The sequence below is a fragment of the Urocitellus parryii genome, chromosome 8, assembly GCF_045843805.1.
Source record: "Urocitellus parryii isolate mUroPar1 chromosome 8, mUroPar1.hap1, whole genome shotgun sequence".
NCBI classification, from domain to species: Eukaryota; Metazoa; Chordata; class Mammalia; order Rodentia; family Sciuridae; genus Urocitellus; species Urocitellus parryii.
In genome coordinates this window covers 63,008,082-63,034,322 of record NC_135538.1, presented here as the reverse complement: position 1 = coordinate 63,034,322, position 26,241 = coordinate 63,008,082, and positions in this window count along the sequence as shown.

The window sequence follows — 26,241 nt, the reverse complement described above, 5'->3', positions numbered from 1 at the left end:
AAATCTGACAGTACAGTGGAATTTTTTATTTCTGATTTTATAAAGGGAAATTGCTATAATCTGCTAACTGCATAATGGATTTAGGATTTAAGGGATCTGTGTTCCACCAAAGATAGTGTGATAGGTAATTGAATTCATATTTTTTGTAAAATCAAGTTTTAGATCATCTTTGAATTATGGATTAACATCAACATCATTAATGTGTTTACCAAGTATATTTTATCGTAAACTAATATGTTCTTGTAATATGTAATTTTATAGTAAACTAGTATGTTCTTGTAATATGGTTTATTGTATAAACTATGAATCAATTTCTTAAGATCAAAGTTACCTCTGAATGGATAATATTGCTTTCCATATGACATACACAAAAGTTAACTATTTTCTATTAGTCTGAAACTGCTTTCCTTGGTAGATTAGAGCAGCATACTTAGAATTTATTTGTAATGTAGCCATGCTAGAGGCATATTGATTTTTAGTGTCCTTGATTTTCATAAATATCATAGCTTAAATGATAAAAATAAACGTATATGTATAGCATAATGTTTTATATTTTTGCTCTATTATTATAAGTCAGGCTAAAATTCATAATTATTTTATAATAAACTAACATTTATTGCACATTGGACTATAGTCATATCAGGATCAAATTATTGGGATCTTTGTTTTCATAAATATTTCAATTTAAATGGCGAAAAAACATGAACATATATGGAATGGCATTTTTTTTTTTACTTAAGCTAATACAAGTATTCATGTATATGAAGTTTTCACAGATATTTTTGTTGGCCAAATTCTATTTCATCATAACTATAGTCACATTATCTTACTTTAAGGTGGAAATGGAAAGTTGTTTACAAATCAAAATATCTTAACTTAATAGCATTAAAGTTTCTGTGCACACCATAGGCAAAGACACAGAACCATGGGCATAAAAATTACATTTTTCATTTATATTTAACATCCTATTGAGACATTACAGTTCAATGTAAATTTCTGGTAAATGATTTTTTTTGAAAAACCAAAAATTATTCTCTGCTCCAAACAATCACTTGCATTTTAATCTCCTTTATAATAATTTGTATATTTTTGCAGTGTAAAACACATGCCTATTATCCTGTTAGTTCTCAGTCACCTTGCAAACAAGATGAAAATATTTCTCAAAAATGACACCTGAAACTAGTTTTGAACAAAAATACCATACAAATTGGAAAATGAATCAGTGGTATGGAACATACACATCTAAATCTCCATGGAAGCTATATATTTATATATATATTTTAATTAAAAAAAACCAAATTGTTTAATGATTCACAAAGATTCAGAACCTCTCTGGATAATTGGTCTCAAATGATAGAATAAGAAGTATTTAGTAGCAGGTAACTAATGAGATTTCATAAGCTAGGAAAGGAGAATTTTATGTATATGTATAAACACACATTAATTATGTAGAAGTTATAAAAAACTGTGTGTGCATAGTTTAAGTATTAACTATTATCTTTTATATTTAAGGACATTATTGTATGTGAACTTAAGTTTGTGGCATACTTTACACCTATCAATGAGTTTCCAAGTCATCAAGTAGTATAAATATTTCTTTTATTCTAATTTGCCTTTCTTCCACTGATTTGAAATTCTAGTAATGGTTTCTACTCCAATGCTGGTGTTTGACCTACTGCATTATAACAGCTATCCTCAAAAACAATAGCAACACCAACAGGTCTTCAGAAAAGCAAAGAAAGATGACTGTAACCATCATCCCTTCCTTCTTCTTTCTTTCCTTTCTTCCTTTCTTATTTCCATCTTTCTTCATTTAAAAATCAATTATTTGTTTAATACCCACCATGTTCTAGGCATATGGTCCTAGAGTTTCAACAGAAAACAGGCCATACAAAAATGTACTTTTAAATGGAGACCATAGTCTAGTTGAGGAGCACAAGCTTCAAAATAACAACTGCTAACTTGAGGATTTCATTAAAAGGGAAATCAAAATGATACAGAAACAAAATAGGGGGGAAATGTCCTCGTATTTTGTACCAGAAAAGATTCCTATGAGGTAATATTTAAAAAACTGAAACCTAAAGAATATAGAGGAAAGTAAGAGGCCCAGAGGTAAAAAATGAGAATAAAATAAATTCAATGCACAAGAGCTGAGAGCAAAGTAAGAGGGTAGGACAGGAAAGCAGAAAATGTTTCAATAGAAAAATATGCATCACATTTATTAATGATTCATATTTTTGGAGTGAATGCTAAGAAACAAACAATTTTATAGATGCTGGGAAATACATAATAAACAATGCAAAAATACAATAACATATTGCACTATTATTAGCATATAAAATTATAAAGCCTCGGAATAGGTACTCCTCCAGTTGACACAGTTTGGCAATAAGTTCTGCTTAAGACTTAAAGCTGGGCCAAGACATAGGAAATCCATAAAAGCAGCACTGAGTTTCCCAATTCACTGGCTACTATAAATTGATGATGAAGTATAATTTTACCTTTGTAGAAAGGGATACTTATATAAATTAATAACCTACTAGTGCTGGGAATCTTCCAGAGCAGTAAATAAAAGTTATCCTTTGGGAGCAGCATAATGGGAACATTATCAGAATTAAAGTTTATTTTTAACCTCTGTGCTGGTGGGGAAGATAATGAATGTATATGGACCTTTTAAAATCTAAACATGCCAATGTATTTATTCATACAGAGTTGATCAATAAAGAGAAGATGGCACTTCTTTCTCCTTGTTGTCAAACTGATACCAGGTGTTTAAAAATATTCAGTTTTCATAAGATAACTGCAAAATTTAATTTGTACATAATTTCAGTAATTTGAATTCAATTGAAGAACTTTTGCTTTTTAGTTTATCTTTTTGAACTGCATGTGATTATGACCTGAAAGGCAGATTAATAGCAGGATTATGGTCTTATAGATCATACAATTCATTATGTTCTCACTGATCAATATCTGGCATCAGATACTACAACTTCACTGTATATGTTTCATTCATTTAAATGAGCAGATCTATATTTTTCTTACTTTACTGTGCTTCATATGTCCTAGGCAAAAGACCTTTTAGAGATCTCTAAAGCTGTTATGTTTCTAATTGCTTTGAAACTTAAGGATTCAGTATATAAAAGTTTAGACAAAGTCAATAACTTTTAATCTGTAACTCAAAGGATCATTTGAAATGATACTTTCTTATATTCACTTATTTTTTATTTTTAATTTTTTCAGTCCTCTTTTATCATAGGCGTGGCACTAAATAATGTCTTATTCTTAATTATGAAGACACTTTGTGGAAAGACTATTCTTAAGATTTAGGTTCTTGCAATATTCGGTGTAATGGAAACAATTAAAGAGCATTGGAGACAAACAATTAGGTTTTAATCATAAAACAGACCAAGGCCTTTGAGTGTGTAAAGTAACATACTTAGTAAAATCCCATAAATGATATGATTGGCTTTATTTTGCATCCATGTATGAACTGATTGGACTATGTCAGATGCAATGTTTAGTTTTGTAACAAAATTAAACCTACCATTATTTCAGATCAAACCCCTTTACATAAAAATTTAACTGCCTAAATCTCAGAATATACCATCCATTTCAGAGCCACATTACCCTCCAAAATCTTTTTCTGAGATCACTTATACTGCTGCCAGCTGCCACTGTTTGCCATTGCTCAGCCAAAGTGCTCCCATCTTCCTTTTCTCTATTTAGGGAATTCTTGAAACTGCTTATTGTGGCCTCAAGTTCTTTATCTGCCATAGGATGGAGAAGTCATTCATCTCTATGATGATCCTGGTGGAGAACAGCATCAATACTGCTCTCTCTCAAACAAGCTCAGACTCCTAGACATTGCAGAGGAAACAACTGGTCCACTATGACCATGGCTACACTTAAATATCTGTCAACTGCATTTCTAATGTGTCATTTCAAAGAAATTACATTTGAAAAGGGCACATGACATCACTGTCTGTTTGCCTCACAGTGGGATTTCTGATTAGTGAAAACCTTTCCAATGCAGTATAGTCTTGAGAAAACTGTATACATAACCTCTGGGGGCATCTGGTAATGCTCATTCTTTATCCTTTAAAACAATAATTTTTCAACTTTAGATCTTTTCAGTAACACTTGAAGATAGCATGATAAGGAATATTCAATTTGCTCTATGAATCAAATTGCATTAGATGATAATCTTCTAAAATTATTTTTCTATATATACTAAAAATATAGAGAGAGTTTTTTCTCTATATATACTAAAAGTATATATAGAGTTCCTTCTAATGATCGTACCCAATTATTGTTTCATTGGATAATTCAAATGACAAACATCTTTAGAAAATACACTACTCCAATTTCTGCTTATGTATGAGATAATTATAAACATTTGGTAGTTAAAACTCTACTACATATATGCAAGGGAATAAAAGTTGAAATATTAAATTTGCAATAAAATAATGAGTGCTATATTTTATCATTATAGAAAAAATATCTTCAGTCCTTCGTTATTCCCAAAATATCATGAAAGTATGTATTTATGTTTTTTGAAAACACTCTAAATAATGATGATACTAAGTGACATCTAACAAGATTATAAACACATATATACATATTAATTTTACTTAATGAAGAAAGTATAATTGCCATTTATCATATATGTACTGATACTTGAAGAGGGAAAGTAATTTACTGAAGGTTAGATAGCTAAATGGTAGAAGATTTCTACCTATGCCAAAGTGCTATTTTGCTTCCTAAAAAGTTAAATAAATTGTATTTCTTCAGAATTACATTTAATCCACCCAGCAGGTATTGAGCCCCTAACATGTACCTGACACACATAACTAAGGAAATACATAAGAGTTAAATCATCCAGCATGAAAATTAATTCCACAAATTTTGAAAAGTACTTACAGTTCTTAAGAGTGTGTGTGTGTGTGTGTGTGTGTGTGTGTGTGTGTGTGTGTATTCTGTGATGCTAGGGATAGAATCCAAGTCCTCATAGAGGTTAGGCAAGCATTCTCCTCCTAGCTACATTTCATCCCCAAATTTTAGCTGTTTGATAATATTTTGAGTTACTAATATTTAAAATTTCTAGAATTTGAAAAATATCTCTATTCTTCTGTAGCTTCTACCTCAGGATTGGTTTAATGAGTGGTTCTACTTTGGAATTTTATAAATTTCTAATTTTTTCCATGCCTTAGGTTGTTTTAATATCATTTTCTGATTCACCTCAGGTCTTTTATGTCATGAAACCTGTTAACACAAGGTCAGGACAGATTATTTATCTAGGGTTCTTTTTACTTTGGACACTCTGCTTAATTTTCTGATAGTGGTAAATCTTTCATTATTGTAGACTGCCTTAAGTTGTGATATTTTTGTCTGTTCTGAAGCATTTCAGAAGAACACATGATAACCTTCATTTTTTTCATAATAAGATAAATATTTGTAATAAACTAATGTGAGATTTTATGGCCTCTCTTCTACAGTTCTTTTCTTCTTTACTAATTTATATTTTGGAGTGTTAATTTTATGAGCAACTTATTATACTTAAGTGAGTTAGGGATTGTCATATTATGAGGCTGATAGTTGTATGAAAACAATAAAAATAAATATCAGGCAATATAGTATCATTTTTAGAATTAAATATTTAAGGAGAGATATCAATTAAAGTCACTAGAAAAATTTGGCACAGGTATTTGAAGTATATTATTGAGATATATATCAGTCAGGGGCATGCATGTTATAATCAGGATTTTTGTAGCTGACTGTTATAACAAGCAAGAGAAACTAGACCCTGGAAGATAAGTACAGATTTTACTGTGATTTGTATGAAATTAGAAAAGTAATCAGATACAACCTGAAATAAGCCAAATAAGGACAAGTTCTAGGTATATGCAATAAAATTGCGGAAAATGTTATCCTATATGTATATATCAATCCATGTAGATTTAGTACATCATTCACAAAGGAAAACAGAACATTTAAACAGAATAATCAGCAAATAATTTACCTTTACTTTATAACCTATTATTTTTGGATATGTTTTACATCAAGATTGAAGATTGTTGATGTATTTTAAGTTGTTTTCGTAACAATGGTGAAACCTGTGGTGCAGGTGGGCAGCAGGATAAAGATGGGGGCAACATTTTGAATTAGAGCATTGAAGTTCACTCATAACTTAGTATCTTTTCAAAGTACAAGAGTACATTATTCTTACCTTGGCCCTGACAACAATGATTATTACTCAAATGAACCTAAACAATTTATGTAATATCTATGCATTTACTGAATGAACTTTATGTTCATAGTAGATTGGGTGACAGGACTGGCCTCTCCAGGACTCTGTAAAGCAAGTTCTTAGTCAAATCCTTTCCTTTGTACTACATAAAGTTGTAGTAGATTTTTTTTCCTTCCCTCTTGGTGTGTTTCACCCCTTGTTTCTGTGGTGTATGTGTAGAGAAGTTATCATCTATATTATTTTTACAATTGAAGTAATTTATGTCATTCCTGGAGCTTTTATGAGAAAACATACATTAAAATATATTAATTAATAAGGGGCTGGGGTTATGGCTCAGTGGTAGAGCACTCACCTAGAACATGAGAGGTTCTGGGTTCGATCCTCAGTACCACATAAAAATAAAGTATTGTGTCCAATTAGAACAAAACTAATATATATATATATATATATATATATATATATATATATATATATGTGTGTATTTAAATATTTAAGGAGAGATATCAGTTAAAATCACTAGAAAAAATTGGCACAGGTATTTGAAGTATATTTGAAGTATATTATTGAGATATATGTCAGGGGCATGTATGTTATAATTATGATTTTTGTAGCTATTATAACAAGGAAGAGAAACTAGACCATGGAAGATAAGTTCAGAAAAAAAAATATATATGCAAATGTTTGCACCCCCTCTTGCAACACCTTGAGGGAAATATTTTATTTTTTTTTAATTTTTTTAGTGGTAAATGAACACAATACCTTTATTCTATTTATTTATTTTTACGTGGTGCTGAGGATCAAACCTAGTGCCTCACACATGCTAGGCAAGTGCTCCACCACTGAGCCATAACCCCAGTTCAATACATCTTATTTTGATAATGACAAAATGCTGAGTATCACTTTTTAAATTTTCAGAAGTGACAGCACTTTCTGTACTGACCTGGGATATCCAGAGATGAGCTGGCATTTTTGACAGTATAGTTTTCAAACCTCAGAGAGATTGGGAAGTCATTTACTTTGTACCCTAGGAAACACCTGGTGTATGCTACCTCAAATACTTCATGTGCACTGATCATTGTAATCCCAAAGAATGCCCACTCTCAAACTATGAATTTCTTTCTACACATCCATTTTTAGAAACATGTAAAATGCAGTAGGCCAATAATCATTTTTATTTATTATTATTCATATGATTTAACTTCTCTTGGATTTAGATATACATAACCACAAATAACATATCAAGTTTCCTTCTACAAATAATGACGTAAAAGATGAAAGAACATTTAAAAGTTTGTAGATTAAAATTTATTTAACAGAAAAGTGCTGAAAAAATTCCCTTATGCTTTCCAAAGGAATAGTACCATATTATGAATATGGTATGCATCCAACCACGATCCACTTCTATTTACACATCAGATATAAAGCCATTTCATTTTTTACAATCCTCAAATGTCAACTTTGTGAAAAAAATCTTTCATATTTAACCTCATGTAGCATTTACTCAAGATCTAGTATATAATACATAATTAACACAGTATTGAGAATTTTCTACTCATACTCTTTGCAATTCGAAAACAAAACAAATGTCCTTCCACCTAATTTCATAGCTTCCCGGGAGTAAGATGTCACTCCCCCCCCCAAAAAAAAAAATCTACTTATTTCCTAGCAATTTTGAGAAGAAAATGGAGGTAAAAACCATAATTCATTTCTTTTTCAAAAGGATTAACTTGTAGACTGATAAAATAAAATTCATATTGAAATTCTACTAGCAAGGAGAAATAGTAGTGTGACTTTTTTTGCCTTCATTCTGCAAGAGTGTAATTTTTTACCCAAAAGTAAAGTACATGAAACTTCATATTCATTTTTTGAAATTTATACTTAATCTGTTTTAGCTTCTAGTGTTTCATCCCACCATGAGATGAAGAACATATCATTATTTATTTGGGATCACATGCACTGAATGATTGGGTGGGTTGCATCCTAAGCCAATATTTCCATCTCTTGCTTCTTTTTTATGCCCTTATAGAACAATCAGCTTTTGGTCAACTCACAGATGCCCTTTAAATGTCACCCATACTCCACTGAATCCAGCTCACCCTTTAGAGACTCTTTTGCTCCTCTCCAGCTGTGGGCAGTTTCCAGACTCCAAAGATTTAAGACTTCCAGAGCCATGCTTCATCCCTCCCTGTATAGACTCAAGGGAATAAACTGGGTTTTCAAATCTGAGCAAGACTCTAAGCCCAAGGTGTTAATGTTTCTGGTTGTCTTATTCCTACTTCTCTCAATAGGTAAACTTTCTTCCACCAATAAAAACTAGGATATGGTTTTTTTCCCCTTAGTTTTGACAACTTCAGACTTTTGCTCTTAACATACCTACTTTCTTTAGGACTATAGTTCAGAATTTAGAATGTAAAACTGCTACATTCTTGGGATGATGTGGGGAAAAAACCCACAAAAGTAGATTTTTGTGTATTTTCAGGCTATTGTCCTGATAACACTCAATATTTTGTTAATTGACTAAACATTTATAGGGTATTTTCCACTTGATACTAAGAGCTGTTGACATTAGTGAACAAAACCAAATTGAATTGTCATAGGATTTAACCTACCAAATTCTCACTTCTGCAAATATTTTAAAGGAATTGACATAGAATAATAAAAATAAAATTAAAATAAGTTGGGATTCATAATTAGATCTTAACTATTGTTATATAAGTTAATATTATTATAGTAATTAATATTATTAAACTATTGTATGTTTACTATTATTGTATAAATATATTGCATTATATTCTTCACTCTAGCTTTTATGGGTGTTCCTCAACTGGGACAATGAAAAATAATGGGTTAATTAAAGCCAGAGGAGGTTTAAATAGTCTAGAAGACTGACAATTGTGCATGTAACTTCTAGGCTCAGTTAAAGCACATAGCACCAGTTTTATATCTAGTCTCAAGATTTAAACAAAACTGGAAAACTTAAATGAAACAATAAGGACAAAATTTTGTTCCATCGTTTTATAAGTTTATGTTTTTCTTCAACTCTTATCCAAAATATCAATTTTCAGAATTTACCGGTAGAGGAAATCCATGTAAGTCTTCATTTTGCTACTGATTAAATTAAGTTCAACTATTTCCTGCTGATATCTTGAAATCGTGAGAATGAATTATCTTTTGAAATAAATGTTTAGTTTAAACTCTCAATATGATTAAAGATGGCCACTTATTACATTCAGATACTACATATTATTACTTACTTTTCAGTAATTTTTTGATAAATATATAGTCACTGCAGAAAATATTTCTTACAATTTTTCTTCTCTTATTTTTCCAAAATCTTTTGAAAAGGAATTAAATACAAACACTTTTGAAATTCAGTTAATATTTCATCTAAGCTTATTTGAGAAACTTCTTTCAAATATCTTCTTTAGATAATTTTTCTTCAGGCAAAGACCCTGGTAGAAGAAATGTGTTCTAGAATATAAAGAAATGGTTTATTGTGGTCTAAAATCATAAGAATGAATAGGGTATTTTAAATAACTCACATTTCTAGTAATTCATCTTTGTATTAATTGCCTGCAAATGTTAATAACTGAGGACTCTAAGTTTCATTGCTGGAGGCTGTTTGGGGGCTACTTTTCCTATAATGGTAACATAAAAACACCAATAAGCATTTAGAGAGCTCCGACTAGGTGCAGTACCCCACTGAAATTGAAAATATACGAAAGAACTGATAGATTTGACCACATGCAATTGAATACAATATAAGGAAGTTTTATACAGAATAAAGAATAAGAGAAGGTTATGTTTCATTTAACATAAAGCCAGAAAAATGACAATAGATGATTTTTGTTACCACTTTGCTGGGGGAGATACTGATGGCATGCTCAATGAAGAGGGATCAGGTTCTGGAAAAATTGAGTAAATAAGTTAGTAATTTTTTTAATCTTTTTATTTTTTTAGGCTTAGATTACTGAGGTTTTGATTTGAAGCTACTTCTGTATTAAGACTTTGCTTAAAATGAGAGAGAATTTAGGCCAGTTCTTTCACACAAAGTTCTAACCTCGATAATAAGTGAAATCATAGTTTTGAGCTTCATAAATTAGCGACATTGAACAGTTTCCACCTCTGCAACTTTGCTGTGAGGAATGCTATGACAGATTCCGCGCTGTGTTTGCCTATGAGATGATTTCCTTGAAGTCCCATAATGAGTTGTTTTTGGCAGGATTAATGAGTATTATAATGGTAAATGGATGTTTGCAGCTCAGTTGTGTTCCATCACGGGGTAACATGGGGTTTCTGGTCCCTTGGAGGCCATAATTGGTGGCATTAATGCACTTTTTAATTACACTTCTTGAAAAAAATGAATTGGAACCAAAACAAAAGCCAAGTGATCATCTCTCCGCTGTTTCACATGGTATAAACAGAAGACTGTTGCTATCTCTGATATCTATAATATGAGTCATACTCTGCATACAGAACATATGCAGTATATTTTGATGGTAAAATTTCTTTATAAAATACTTAATTTTATCTTGTTTTTTCTCATTCTAATATTCTGAAATAAATTTGCACTAGACGTATATATAATATAGATCTATATTATATATGAATAAGAAATGTGTACATATTATTAAGGTTTACATATTCTAAGTGTGGATGAGTGTAAACATACAATAATAGTCTCATTTCTGCATATTTACTTCTCTTCATTTGTTTACTGATTCTCACTGTTAGTGTTGAGCAATATAAGTGTAATTAATTCCCAAAGCTCTATGAATGAACTAGAATGCACTGAACCATTTTTCTTTTTCTCTTTTCACACATATATGTGAGAAATTACTAATAGCTGCTGCTTCAGCATATCCTATCTTTGCAATATTATGCTTACTGTCGTCTGTAATGGCAAGATCAGCATTAAACTATAGGATAACATTTGCAAAGTATAGCATGGAGAGGGAAAGTGTTTCATAGGTGATATGACAAAAATATACACTAAAAGCATGATGATAAGAATTTTTATAATCCATAGTCATTTGTTCCTGATCTACTTATTAATTGCCTTAAGTGTGCTTGCTGGCTGGATATTTTCTTATAGTAATAATAATCTTATTATTTAGCTTTCCTATGTTTGAAGTGAATCAGAGCAAAATTTTAGACTGTGGTAAATTAAGTGGTTAAAGAGAGATTATGAGTGTTTGGGGTTAACTGATTATGTGATTATTTTCACATAATCAAAGCAAGTCACTGTGCAGATTATCCCTGATTCTTTGTAGTCCTCTATAAAGATATTTTTGGTATCTGGGTTATTCTTGAGTAACAACAGTACATAGGGTAGAAATGCTTTTGGATTAGTGGCAAGCAATTACTTCTATTTAAAAAAGAGTGCAAAAAAACAGAGACCATGGAATTGCTTCTACATTTATGTTTGAATTTTGGTGAGGCTTAGAAAACCTCACATCTTTGATTTGCCAGCATTTCTGAAAAGCAAGCTGCCTTTTTCAACCACATGTCTTTAAAACTTACTATCTGTGTCCTTTTGATTCTTGCTATCAGGTAAAATTCTTCATTGGTAGGCTCTAATGTCTGGTTATAAGCTATTCTGCAATTCTATAAAACAGATGCATTTTCTATTTAAAAAATAAAATAAAAAGCAGATAAATAAGAAAACAAAACAAAACAAAAAAGTCTCTCCCTGGTATTTGTAAATAGGGATTTTTGGAATTTGGGAAGTGTGGAACAGTCTTCCATTGCTACAAATTTTTAACATTGCCTACCAGAGAATAGGGACCTAACCCTGTGGTTTTATGCGACTCCATTCTCTTCATGTTCATGATGATTGAGTGTGCTGAAGTTGCTTTGTTTTTTCTTTAGAAGAGTGATGATAGTGATTAATTCAGTTGATGCATCATTGTCCTGTCCCCAACCACTTTAGTAGTTTCCACAAACTGTCTTAAAATAACTAGACAGCATTTATATATGTGAGAATTCTGTGTGCTTTTGCATATTATCATTCTATCTATATCTGATTCTGATCTTGTCAGCCATGCCATCTAAAAATACTAGGGAAAAAAAAGACCAAATGCATTAAAAACTGAATTTTTGAGTAGACGTTTTATGCCAGATATCTATATATCTATATGTATACACACATACACACAGAAAATTTAAAAATTCATCCAGAGTACATTAGCAATGAACATTTTGCCCTCATTATTTTTTTTATTTTCAAGTTATTTAATGTAAATTCAATAGCACAACTTCTATGTTTCATGATAATAACAATACATAATAATAATTGTTAACTTGAGTTTTCTTTTTATTCCTTGCACAGTCTTTTGGGGTAAATACTGGTATTTTCTTCATGTTGTAGATTTTAAAAATCCTGAAGTTTAAACAGGTTGAGCTTACTTCCCCAATGACTCATATGTCTTAGCAGACTGGATATATAAACCCAAATCTCCATGACTGCTTCAGTTACACTGACGTTTTAGACATGGGGAGGGATAGAAACAATAGCAATTAACAACAAGCCTTTCATTATATTTTTGCAGCACTATTCAATTTCCTAAATAAAAATGCATTAATAGGATTTTTAAAATCTTATAACTTAAATGGATCTTAAAGATTACTTAATATATACATGATTCACTTTCTAAGAAAACAAATGAATTCTCATTTGTTTAAATGAAGTGAGCAACCAAGACATGGCTGTAGCCATTCTTCCTGTAGGCTCAGTTCACTGAAACAAATGCTTGAAGACTCATTTTCCAGCCTTTGTGTGGAGACTTGAATGATACTCACTTTGCCATTGTGTATGGAAAGGATATGATAGTGGTAAGCTTTAAACTGAGGAGCTGGGCAAATCTGGAGTCCATACTTCGCCCTACCTTAGTACTTTTTAGCTATCTGATTGTGAGCAAACTGATCAACAGTCTTTGTGGTTCAGTTTATTTACCTGTAAAAGGATGTTAATGTTAGTCCTCATAAAGTTGTTACAGAAGTTAAATAATGAATTTGAAACATTTAGCCACCCAAGGTATTCATTCAATAAATGTGCCCACTGTTGTTATGAAATATAATTCCCCATTCCTTTGGGATAAATAATGTATGATTGTTGTTATAGTACAGATACAATTTGTTTTTAAGACACTCTTAGATATTTGAAAATAGAATTGAGATTATGACTGTTGCAACTAACATGATTACATTATAAATGGTGAAGTTTTAAAATTCAAACTTTAAGCATTGTGAATACCAGCAATGATCCACAAATGTCTCATACCTTAATGAACGGTGGTTGGTTTGTCATCAGATGTTACTTTTGCAAATGTATTAACTCCTAGGGAATTTTGAAAAATTAGATAACATATTTGCACATAGTTTATCAGTTGAATAAAACCACAAGCTCCTAAACAGAAATAAGAGAGATTTGAGTTTGAATTCTAGTTCTTCAACTTCTTTGGCCTCAGCAAGTACTTAACCCAGACTGAATCACAGTTTTACCAGCAATACAAATGAAGAGGAAGAAGAAGAAAAAAAGACTATATCTTGCAGGGCTGTTGTGACTATTAATAATCATACGTGCAAAAGGGCCTAGGATAAGACCTGGGACTTAGTAGGCACTTAATAAATGGGAGCTATTAATGTTGTTAATATTTCTTGTCCAAGATATGTGTAAATCTTTAATAATAATGTAAATCTATCACTTATAATTTCAGTTGTGCAAATTATACACTTATATTTTATAATTTAAATGTGCTGTCCTTGAATCAAAGAATTTAGTCATAGTACATAGGCACTTTATGAAGCAAGACAAAGATAATTATTTTTTATGTATTATTTTTGGTAAACTAGAATTTAGAGTTCTTTGTGTTTATTTAGAAAGAAGGGGAAATTTTAAAGTTAATTGTTTTAACTTTAAAATACTTGAAGGCTCCTAATTTTTTCAAGGTGAAATATAGCTTATTGTTAAATATACCTAGGAAAGTGATAATAAAAGAGTAAATCAAATATTTTTAAATAAAGGAAATTTTTAAATTCATACAACTGTATATGAGAAGTTGTAAAAATTAAGCCATAAGATTTTGTTTATATATATATTCCTACTCTAAAAATCTTAAAATATTGAACTCATTGTTATCTGCTCTATATCAATTTTTTATCTTTAAAAGTTTAAATTTTAACATTAAGCATTTACTCATTCAAGGTTGGCATATATATATGTATATATACATTATATATAATGTGTATAATGTATATATATGAATATATGGTATATGTAATATATATATATATATATTTTTATCACATAAACAAACATGCTTACAACTTACAAATAAGGGCTCAAGATAAGCTGGCACTATACATTTTACTCTACATTTATAGTATGAACCTAGAAAAAAATGTATATTAACTCATGATATTGTATGGAAAATTTGAAAACAATAAATTTAGAAGCCAAAATACCTTTTTCCCTAGAGCCATTAAATGCAATTTTAAAACATGTGAACTTAAAAATATTAATTGCATTATGATGTTGGAAAGACTGATGAGAGTATAGTGAATATTGCCATAGTTTTATACATTAGGGAAAGAAGTTGCATGCTATTAAATCTAGTGTCTACATATTTTTAAATCACTAAGTCATTTTATGATTATCATGAATTAAATGTACTAAAATAAACTAATTTTTTCATTAAATCTGTTTGAAGTTCTCAAAGACCTTAAATTGTATACGTAGAATGTGTTTTAAAAATGTTTTTTTAAAAAAAGAAGGCCTGAGTGATTTTGAAGGATAATCTGAGATCAAAACTACAATTTTGTCTTGAAGGCTTCATGTCCACATTGGGAATATAAATGTTATATTGCAGTTTATAGAATATAGCACATGATCAAAGTTGTTTCCTTGCATTCCAAGGGAGTAACAGCCCTGAGCATTGGACCAAACACATCCTGCATAAAGGAAACTTATAATATATGTTTGTTTGAATGAATGAATGAGTGAATATGGAATATGCTTTTGCATAACTGACTGTGATTTGTTGTCATTTTACTCCATACTAAAAGAAAATAAGTTGAGGCAATTTAGAACTTTTATTAGACTATTGTGAAAATTAAGATAAACTTTTACTTTTGTTTGATTTATGTTTCCCAAATCAATAATTATATTCTACAACTCCAGGTGGATTTTAATTTCTATCCCCTTATGTTTGTGGCAATCTGATTTCTAAAGAATTTTTTCAGAGAGAGAGAGAGAGAGTGGTAAATTTAATTGGTGTGTGTTAGGCTCTTGCTACCTTTGAAAATTCTCTTCTCTGAAGGATAAGGTCAGAACATATTTGCCAAAAAATCTGTGTGAAATAAACTCTTACTGATTATTCATAGTTCAAAGAACATGTGAATTTGTGTGTGTGCTTAATGTTGCTTACTAGATATTGTAATAATAATTGAAATGTTTCTTCTTTTTAGTATTTTTTATTTCAGCTAAATAGGTTGTTTTCTTCTTCTATAAGCACTTAGAAACCTGGGAGAAAGAAAATATTTCTTAACCTTCCAGAGACTCTAGGCTACTTTTTGTTCCTAAGAAAAACTACCTACTTTCTTTTATTCCTTTTGGTAAGATACTTCCTACTGGTTCTGTATTAAAAGAAACATATGTCTACTTCATTTGTAATTTGTATGTTTAAAACGTTTGTTCATTCATATTTGTGCCTTTTTACTATCCAATTTACTTTTTCCTTCCTCTTCTACTCTGTCAGGGAACTTGGGTTATAGGAGATCCAATCGAGAATAATCTGCCCTTTTACCATGGCACTTGATTGGTATTCAAAGTCCTATTATATTGGAAACAGCCAATTATCTGATAAGGTTTGTACATTGAAGCTTAAATTTTAAAATGGGTTTATGTAATGGGTAAACAGATCTGACACCATCTATAAACTAATAGCTATATTTATGAATCAATTAAGTTAAACATAACTAACAGTGTGTGGTACAGGTGCTAATTCCTCCTTTTAAACTCTCCTCATACAGTGAATTATGCTTGATTCTCTCAATAGACCTTTCCTAGCACAGTTCCCCACATGAAGTACGGGAATTTTACAGATTGCCTTTTTTCCAGTTTTTAAACTTTAATAATTCAGGGTCTTTGATGCTTTTCCCACTAGCTCATTTGCCTTCTTCCACTTTTTCCTACACAGTTACTTCCTCTGGAAATGGCACACTGAATGGACCATCCTCCATTCTTCTTCCTTCATTTCCTGTCTTTGTGAACACTGACTCCAGGCTCTTTGTGTCCATTTTCCCTACTCTTTCTGTGGTTGCTGCATGTTACTGGATTGTTTCCCACTTTTTTACACCAGTCCATGGTTGTGTGGCTGGCTATATTTTATGGATCTTTTTTCACTTAAAGATTCCACCATGGCCAACGAGTTACCTAGGTCATTGACTTTACTGGTTCATTTTTCAGATCTTCTGAATAATAGGCCCATTTTCTTTTCTGTTTTCTTTTAATATCTTTACTTTATTTATCTTATTTATTTTTATGTGGTGCTGAGGATCGAACCTAGTGCCTCACACGTGAGGCAAGCGATCTACCACTGAGCTATAATCCCAGCCCTTTATTTTCTTTTGAATGCTGCATTAACCATCATTTTGAAAGGAAAGATCTGCTTTCCAGGATAGTATCACCACTAAGAAAAAAATAAATATCTAATTTTTTAGGGTTCCCTTATTTTTCTCATTTCAATAAGATTCTGTCACACCAGAAGCTCCTAAGTATAATCAGAGGGAGTGCTTGTTCCTGGGAGCTGAGCAAGGAGCTTTTATTTAACCCTTGCAGGTTACAGGGCAATAATGTAACTTGCTATGTGCCTCTAGTTAGTGACCGTCTGGTATAAAAATCAAGATTTTTCTAGGCACTAAAATTCCTAGCATCTGGTGGTGCTACATGTGGCTGCTATAAACTTGATTAATGGAGACAGAAGACTGCAGTATGAGTGCCTCCTTTATGCTTTAGTGTTCTTCCTAGGATGATTGCTATATCAAGTGACAGTTCTCTAACCTTCCAATTACTTAAACTGAAAAGTACAAGAACTCTTATTCTGTGATAAAATTTTGCATTCAAATTTAGTGTTTCTCTTTTTTCTTCTAAGTTTCTTCCTCAGCTTTTACTTTTTTCCCCTTATAAGTAAGGCAAATAAAAAATTCAAAAACAGACATTAAAATGTTATATGCAGGGTTAAAGTTAATTTTAGCAGCCACATAGATTTCTCTTTGAAAGAGAATTCATTCTGTAAATATTAATTTACTGCAATTAATTAATTTAACAAATATTAACTTAACAAGCATTTTTCTGGATCCTGCGGATATAAGATGAACAGTATTGACAATATTTCAATATTTTTACAATTAAAAATATCCTCAAGGAAGTGAGATAGATAATAGAAGAATATAAATTAATTAATAAAATACTACAGTGATGGATTTCTGTCAGTGTAACAGTAATGAAGCAGTGCTAATTTTGATTTTATGATGAGGGGAAATTTGCTGAAGAAATAATATTTGAATGACACAAAAGGAACCAGGCATAAGAAAGACCTGTGGGTACAATGCCCAATGCAAAAACCCAGTTGTGGAAGTGAACACTGAATGTTCAAGAACATGAAGAAGGTCCAGTTGTCTAGAGCAGGGATCTGAGTATAGTAGAGATAGCCGGATGCCTGATGACATAGGCTATTTTAAGGAGTTTGGATTTTATTCAAAGTGGAAAAAAAGTCACTTCAGATTTTAATGTTTTAAAATGAGTTTCTGGCTGTTGTAGGGAGGATGGTCTGTAGAGTTTAAAATTTCAAGGGGAAGTAAAAAAGAATTATTACGAGTTTACTATACCAATGGAATGAGAGATAATGAAAATTTGAATTAGAGAAGCAGCAATGGAAATAAAGAAAATCGAACAAATTTTGAATATGTTCTGGAGGAAGAGACAATATATCTTGTTGATTGACTGGATACGAAGGGAAGTATGGGAAATGAGGGCAGAAAAGGCATTGGGTTCTCAAATGACTTTTCCCAAGATGGGGAACTGAGGTAAGAACTACTTTTAAGGGGTTAATAAAGTAAGTACTGGATAGTAAAGTTCAGAATTCAAGGGAGAATCCTGTGATGGTAATACAAAGTTGGAAATCAACAACACGGAGATGGTACTTAAAGCCTATATTGTGAGAAAGGAGGGAAGTAGGTATTAACCATTAACGCAGAGATCACACCAAGCAAGGAACAATCTAAAACTCTTTAGATGGCATCTATCTATGGTTTCCCTATTTCTATAAAGTAACTCAATCATACTGGTGTTGGGGTGGTAGGTATTTAAATGCAGCATTCACCTTATTTTCAATATATGTAATATTAGAAGGGCTTTCATATATACCTCCATATATCCCAATAATTAAATTTTATAGAGGGATCCTCTGTAAATTTATACACTGATCAATTTAGTTAGTTGCCTAAAATCTCAATGAACAAGAAAAAATGGTTTTAAAAAGAAGGTGGAAGGAAAGGAAGAAAACACTTCTATAGAATATGGAAGTAAGCTAGAGGATATGTCTCCTGATCTTAAGAGCCTTAACATAAAAGATAGAACCTATAAAAGGACATTAACATTTTTACCTTTCTTTTCAGTCTGCTAGGAAGCTCAGAACCAAATTTTAAGTTTAGTCACAGCCCATTTATCATTATTAGGTTTAAATTTCCATAATTTCCTCAGGCATGATTTTCCCCCTATTTTTATTCTGTTTTTAATACAAGAAATGAATGTTCTACTTAAAAGTGAAAAAAAGTCATATGTCCTAGTAGTTAAGCTAAAAATTCATCTATAAAAGGAAGCATTAAATGAGTTTTTGAAGAAATTCCACTAACTAGTTGTTTCTAGAGTTAGATTTACCTTGATTAATTGAGATATAATCATTATAGTCTGGAAAATTGATAATACTTGTTAATTTATTTAATGATTATTTGTGAAACATAAGAATTATTTACAAAGTAGATGAAGATAAAAATATAAATATAGTGAAGAGCATACTACTACTTGTAACATTTAACCTGCTTATTTTTTACAAAGGAAATTGAAGCTGAGTATTAACCCTATACTAAACTAATATAGGTTGGACTACTTTTAATTGTGATAGCCTGATATTTTTTTACTTATAAAAAGAGTGATTTCATACAATTTCACCTAATATTAATTAGTAGTAACCCCAGGTCACCTTATTTCCAAATCGTGATATTTTACCAAGCCAGGTTATATTTCACAGATTTCCTTATTATTAAAGTAAGAGAATCCACTAATAGGTTTGTCCCTGGAACCCAAAATTTTCCTATTGTGACACATAGTAAAAGAACCATAACAAACACAATACACCTTTTTTTGGGGAGCAGGGGTGGGGTAACTCCCGAAGTAGCCATAGTAAAATACTAGCTTACATAGAATGTGTATTTAAAGGTTCCTAACTGTGTAGAAATCAATAGTAGTAATGAAATTTCACACTGTCTTGTAAAATCCTGTCATTACCTCATTATTTAAAGCTTCCCAATATTTTGAAAACAGAAGTGTCTACATCTATGGCTTGAATGTGAGAATTTACCTAATTCAACATCACTATACTAGCAGCCTGTAAATATGATCTCAGTACACATAGCAGAATCAAGTATACACTTGATCTTCTACTCTTCTGAGGGAGAGGGCAATCCTATTGTATAGATTTGAGTTAAATCAACTGTACATTTCTTACTGCAGACTGAGACTGAATGACTTCTCTTCAGGAAATGAAACCCCCATAATTTCACTGTAGACTCTGACAATGGAAATTATCTTTTCTCCATATTAGCCATATTGTTTATTTTATTCAGTGGATGTTGCAAATTTAGCATTTTTTAAACATACATACTAACCACAAGAAAATATTCTCTGGCATTCAAGTATGACTCTTTTGTATGTAGGACCCCCAACTGAGTTGTGAATACCCATTAAAAATGTCCCTCTAAATGACTATAATGACAGGGGAGTTGAATAGACAGTGAAATTTTCTATTATTTTATTTTGTGTGTATTTTCATTAATAATTTATTGATATAAAAGATAATGTTTTACCTCCACAAATTTGTATCTGTAATTTGTTCTCAGAGCACAGACATATTGAGGATGCCACTTGGCTGTACTGATTGAATATTTATTTAAACAAATATCAGTATAACCCAACTAGCTGGAAAATCCATGAGTTTGACTTTGATAGCAGAGCATTTCTCAACAATTTATGTGTGCATGCAAATTTTGGTGCTTTGGATATAGGCTAAAGTATTTGCTTTATATGTATTATTTTGTTTGAATACAAGAAAGCTGGTTTGATTTGTATGTTTCCCCCTTATAGAATTGTTCCAAGGCTCTGTCAGAGATCACGTAGAGTAATTTTTCCCATCAATCTTTGCTGTGCAGCCATGCACGAATGCAGTAGGAAAAAGGGGGCAGAAATCAAATCACTTAATTGCAGCATTTTTCATCTACATCTTTTGTTTTATGGTGGTAAAGGCCCCGGAGTAGCCTACCATGATTCATGGCTGTCACTGCTGCCGTTAGCAGTTCAATCCTTCATTCTAGGCATTTTGGTACTGAAAGTACCTACACAATTACTTTGATGAATATGACTTGTTTGTTTTTTCCCCATTTTTAGCAGAGAGTGGTTGTGCTTAATACAGACATTTAAATAAGATAGTATTCGTGCCTACTGCATCTGCACTGTATTTCAAAGTTGTGTGTTGAGTTTAAGGATAATATTGCCATTGTCACCCAGGTATTTAAGTTTGCTGAGCTTATGGGTTTTTACCTCCTTTTTTATGTTTATATAATAGGAAAGCCTTAAAATAACCCCCCACTCTATATAAAAGGAATAACTCACCTTTAAAGATCTACGTGGCTGTGACAGATTCCTACCAAACCTCATTTAAAAAAAAAAAAGTCATTTTATGAGTGTGGCATTACAAAGCCAGCAAACTAGTCTGCCTCTGCATTTATGCCTAGTTGATCATAAAATAATAACATTTTTGGAAATATATGCATGCATCTTAGAAAGTGACTTACAGTATTTGCATATTTGGAGAAAATGTCAGTGATGTCAGCAGGGGTTCTGAGAGTAGCTAAATGAGCAAGCTTTTCAAAAATTGCTATTTTATCAGCTATGCACTGTCAGCACAAAATGCAACCTCTTTAAGAAAGAGACAAGAAAAAGGCAAGTGATTTAATTTCTTCATTAGCTTACTTGCAATCGCATTACTGGTACACCTACTAGCAGAGAGCTGTGTTCTATAAACTTGAGAAAAACCCTTTAACTCCCCTTTTTGCCCACATGAAAAAATGTATTAGAGGTGCTGAGATCCCACCCCTCGGTTAAAAAAAAAAAGTGAAAAGAAATTAAAGTTTTACAAATATTGGAGAAATGGCAATATGTCAGAGCCTTTTCTATTATGATACCATTTTTGGAGCTTATAACTTTATTTCGATAATCTTTCTTGTGTACTTTTTTTGGTATATTTTTGGCTGTAAGCTCTAAATGTATGTTCTGTGGAATATGTTCATGCTTAATAAATATGTATAAGCTTGGAAATAGAACACGTCTATTAGTACCTACAATGGTAACAGTTCTCATTGCATTTGTCAAAATAGATTAGTAAAATTGTTTATTTTAGATCTTTGGGGGGAAAATTCACCTCATACAAGAGCACAAATTAACTTAGAACTAAAACATACAAAATATATTCTTAAAAAAATGGCCATCACAATTCACTTAATATCAAGTCTTTAGTGGAACTGTATTTTAAATTTACTAAATATATACTTAGTGTGTGTTTACAACTTTTGTTGTGACATAACATGGACTACGTAAATTTCAAATCAAGGAAAGATAAGAACTTCATCTCTTTATTAAAGTTTACATAAGTAAGTGGCAGAATGTAAACTGAGGGTGTAATTCAATGGCAGAGAGCTCATCTAAGTATGCACAAGTCCCTGGGTTTTAACCCCAGCACCAACAAAGAAGAAATAAAAAGAAAAAAAAAGAAAAAGGAAGTGACAGAAAGCAAAAAAATTATTTTATTCTAATAAACGGATTTATCTTTGGGGCTTTTTATCTATATATATTGATTAAAATGCCTTGACTTTAGGTAAGATGTTCCACATTTGATGATATTATCTCTGAAAAATTACATTTAGGAGTTATGTATTTTAGAACTGAAATTAAAGACACTTTAAACTGAAATAATTTAGTAACAAGAGTTAATCATCAAGTAGAAAATTTCTTGCTATAGCACTGTAGTGAATTTAAGAGACCTAAAATCTGATTGTAATTACAGATCAATTAGGGATATAAGCATGCAGAGTACTTTTAATGGAGATATTTATATTTTAATAGTGTTTTTGGCCAATGTAATTTTTTCCCTGATGATGATATATTAACAAGGATGAAATTGTTACAAGTTCTTAGAAAATTGTAAATGATGCAGTTTTCTTGACTTCACTGAGATAAACCATCTGATCTGTGTTCTGTACCCTAAAAAGTAACTGAAAATGTAGTGTTCTTGAAATAGACTTTGGTTATAACATGTAAGGATTTCAGTATGCCACAGAAACACAACTCTAATTTAACTTGAGAGAAATCTCAGATGATGTTTGCAGTAAAATCATGAATACTGAAGGAGAGGTCAAGGAAAGGAAAAACTCAATAACCACTCTGCTGGAGGACAGAAGTGCAGAAATAAAAAGTCAAATGTCTTCAGGTTAGATTCAGTGCACCTTTTCTTTAGTCTTGGTGAAGCGCTGTGCCTCTAAAATCTTTTTTTTTCAGCTTTCCCCAGAGCAGATTCTCTGGAATGCATCATGTGGTCAAATTAAGTTGTTAGATGGTAGCTGTTCTCTAGAATGAGACCACAGGCAGAGCTTGAGAGACCAACATGTCTGAGGGCAAAGAGGAGGGAGAAAAATCTGTGGTCCAGAGGAAGTTGAATGGCCTGAATGGCTGGGCATGCTTGCAACAAAGTATCAGAAACCTGAAAATGGGTAGGAAATGAGGATTGCTTTGTCAAAGTGTGGTGCATTAGGTTGGAATGGTGGGGTTTCTGGCTCATACAAAATATGGGAGCTACACCAGAGCTGAATACACTTGGATACTCTTCCTGAAGATGCGCAGTGCATGTTTCTTGGAGGAGGACTCTGTGTGGTACATTTCCATGTCTACCGCACTACTTGAAAAGCTAAACATGTGATACTGGGGTTTTGGTTAAGTGGTAGAGCACTTGCCTAGCATGCGTTCCATCCTCAGTACCACATAGAAAATAAAATTAAGATATTGTGTTCACCTATAACTGAAGAAAAAAAAAAGTTAAACATGTTTTTTTTCCCCCCTGAGGGAATTCACAGAGCCTTTAAATATTTTTATACTCTTAGTCAATTGTATACCTTCCAGAGAGGTTATAGTGTGTGGTATTATCAAAAGTATTTGACCTCAGAAACTATGTTTTGTTTTTATGGAACATTTATGTATCCTATTTTAGTATCCACTGCCCAGATTTTTAGCTTCTGATTGTTACATTTCCTAAATTCTTCTTTGTCTTCTCTTTTTTCTTCATTCTCATTTTTGGCTATATACCCTGATTTATGAAGCAGTGTTACCTATAAGTGCTTGTTACTCAATAAGCAAATATTTTAAATTATACAATATATATTAGGAAACCTAAACCTATGTGGTCATGCTTATTGATTAAGAATAACAGAAATGATAAGAATATATTTTGAAATAGAAACATAGATAATGAATGCATAATGCCAAAACAACCACTTGATAGAAAAAAATTCTGAAAAGTGTGCCATCATAAGTAATAGCAACTCAAGACTTGGCTGAATATTTTTCTACAAAATGTACTGTTTTGGTGTCTCATATATACAACTTAGAAAGGCACTTTACATAATTATTCAGAGTTGCATGAAACTTAAATTAACCATTGAAGAATGAACATTTAGAAAAAAACATCTCATGCTATTCTCTATAATTGTATAAATATGAAATGTTTAAATATATACAGAAGTGAGTGTGTACCTCCTGCTGAAAACAGATCATTGATATAGTTTTTATTTTAAAAGATAATATCCCTGCTTTGGTCATGAAATATGTTCATGAAAGGGTAATAAATTATGTTAGTGTAAATATAGTAATGTTCTATATACTGTTTAATTCTTCTATTACAAAAATTAGCTTTATAAGATTTTAAAACCATTACATTAGAGTTTAAAGAATTTTTTTTTCTTTTTTGGGATAATCTATTTTAAGATAGTTCTTTTTTGTTTTCTTTTTTTGTTGTTGTGTTTGTTTTTATTCCTTGCTTTTTGGAGTATGCTTATATTTTGAGGGGAAAAAAAAACAGATGCAAAATCGGAGGAAGCATATGGATTAGAAACTCACTGAAAGTCTAAAGTGTTCTTTTCTGTGGATTCAACTAAACCTTAAACTCAAATCAATTCCTTCAACCATGATTATATTATATGTAGTACTAAAGTGTAGGTTCTATGTACCATATCTTCTCATCTAGAGAAATATTTTAGACCTTTAAAGAAATAACAACTCTTTTAGGTAAAAAGGTACTGAACAGCAAAGAAAAGTCAAGTCCCTAATCAAATTTTGTGATCTCATGTGATTAGTTTATTGTAGAAACTAAAATACCCATTATTACCAAAATTTTCAATATTTCATTATATTTGTTCTCATTTTTTCATCTGTAAGGACGTTAAGAATTTTGGTTCTTATGCTTAAAATTTGCATTTGCATAATAAAATATGGGTTTGGAACTTTCTCCTGTTAGAAATACTTCAGGTTCTGATATGTCTGCTTAGTCCTGCCTGGACTGGTCTCAAAGGGAAGCTATACCCTGAGATTAAAGACCTACTAGAACACAACTACTTTCTTAACAAGGAATTTAATTCAGAATTTAATTCAAATCCCTAAAATTTTAGCTGCAAAGTCAGAGCTTTAAGATATGTTATGTTATAATTTTCTTTCCTGAACAAGGCTCAGTTGAGTGCTAGAAAACTTAAGTGGACAGTGTCTTGGATGGCAATTAGAGATGTTTTTGCTTTCATCTACATATAGTCAATCTTCATTTTTACCTCCAGTGTGCTAATATCAGAAATTAAGGAATATTCAATATCTGGTTATGAGAATAAAAACAAACAAAAAAACCCACTACATTCAAAAAAGTTTAAAATATCATTCAAGATGCTTATCTTGTGTGTAAGATGGTCTTCTATACTCTACATTCTAATTAAGTAGTGCAGTAAATCAAAGCATGCTGGATGATTTGGGAGGAACAGCTGGATTAAAATGTGCTTGAGAATAGGGGCTGGTGTCTTGAATGTGTTTTGGCAGGCTGCCTGCATTGGTGCCGCTGCAGAGTACTGGAATGCTTGATAATTTCAGGGCAAGTTAGTTTTCCATGGCTTACAACCTGCTTAATGCAGGGAAGAAAGCTTGTAACTGTTTTGCCATCTCATCAGTATGTGATATGAAATAATCACAGTGGTTACCTAACAGTGATGGAAAGCCTGAGCAGCAAGGGAAAAGGGGACTGCAAATCTGACTGAACATGGGCATTTCAGGTTTGAAAATATGTGCTACCTACTAAAATGAGCTATCGACTAATTCAAGAAGAAATGTTATATGGGCTTAATGTTCATCTTCATCCACACTATAATGAGAAGGATTAGACTGGCTTCCATATGTGGAATATTTATTTCAGCAATACAAGAAAACGTATTTCCCTAATATTTTTTTCTGTATGCACAAGGCCCTAAATTTTACAGATGTGATTAATGTTTTAATTTGCTGTTCTAGTTGGATACAACTTTACCATACAATATAAATTACTTACAAAGAAATTTGCTTATATGGAGCTTAATTCATA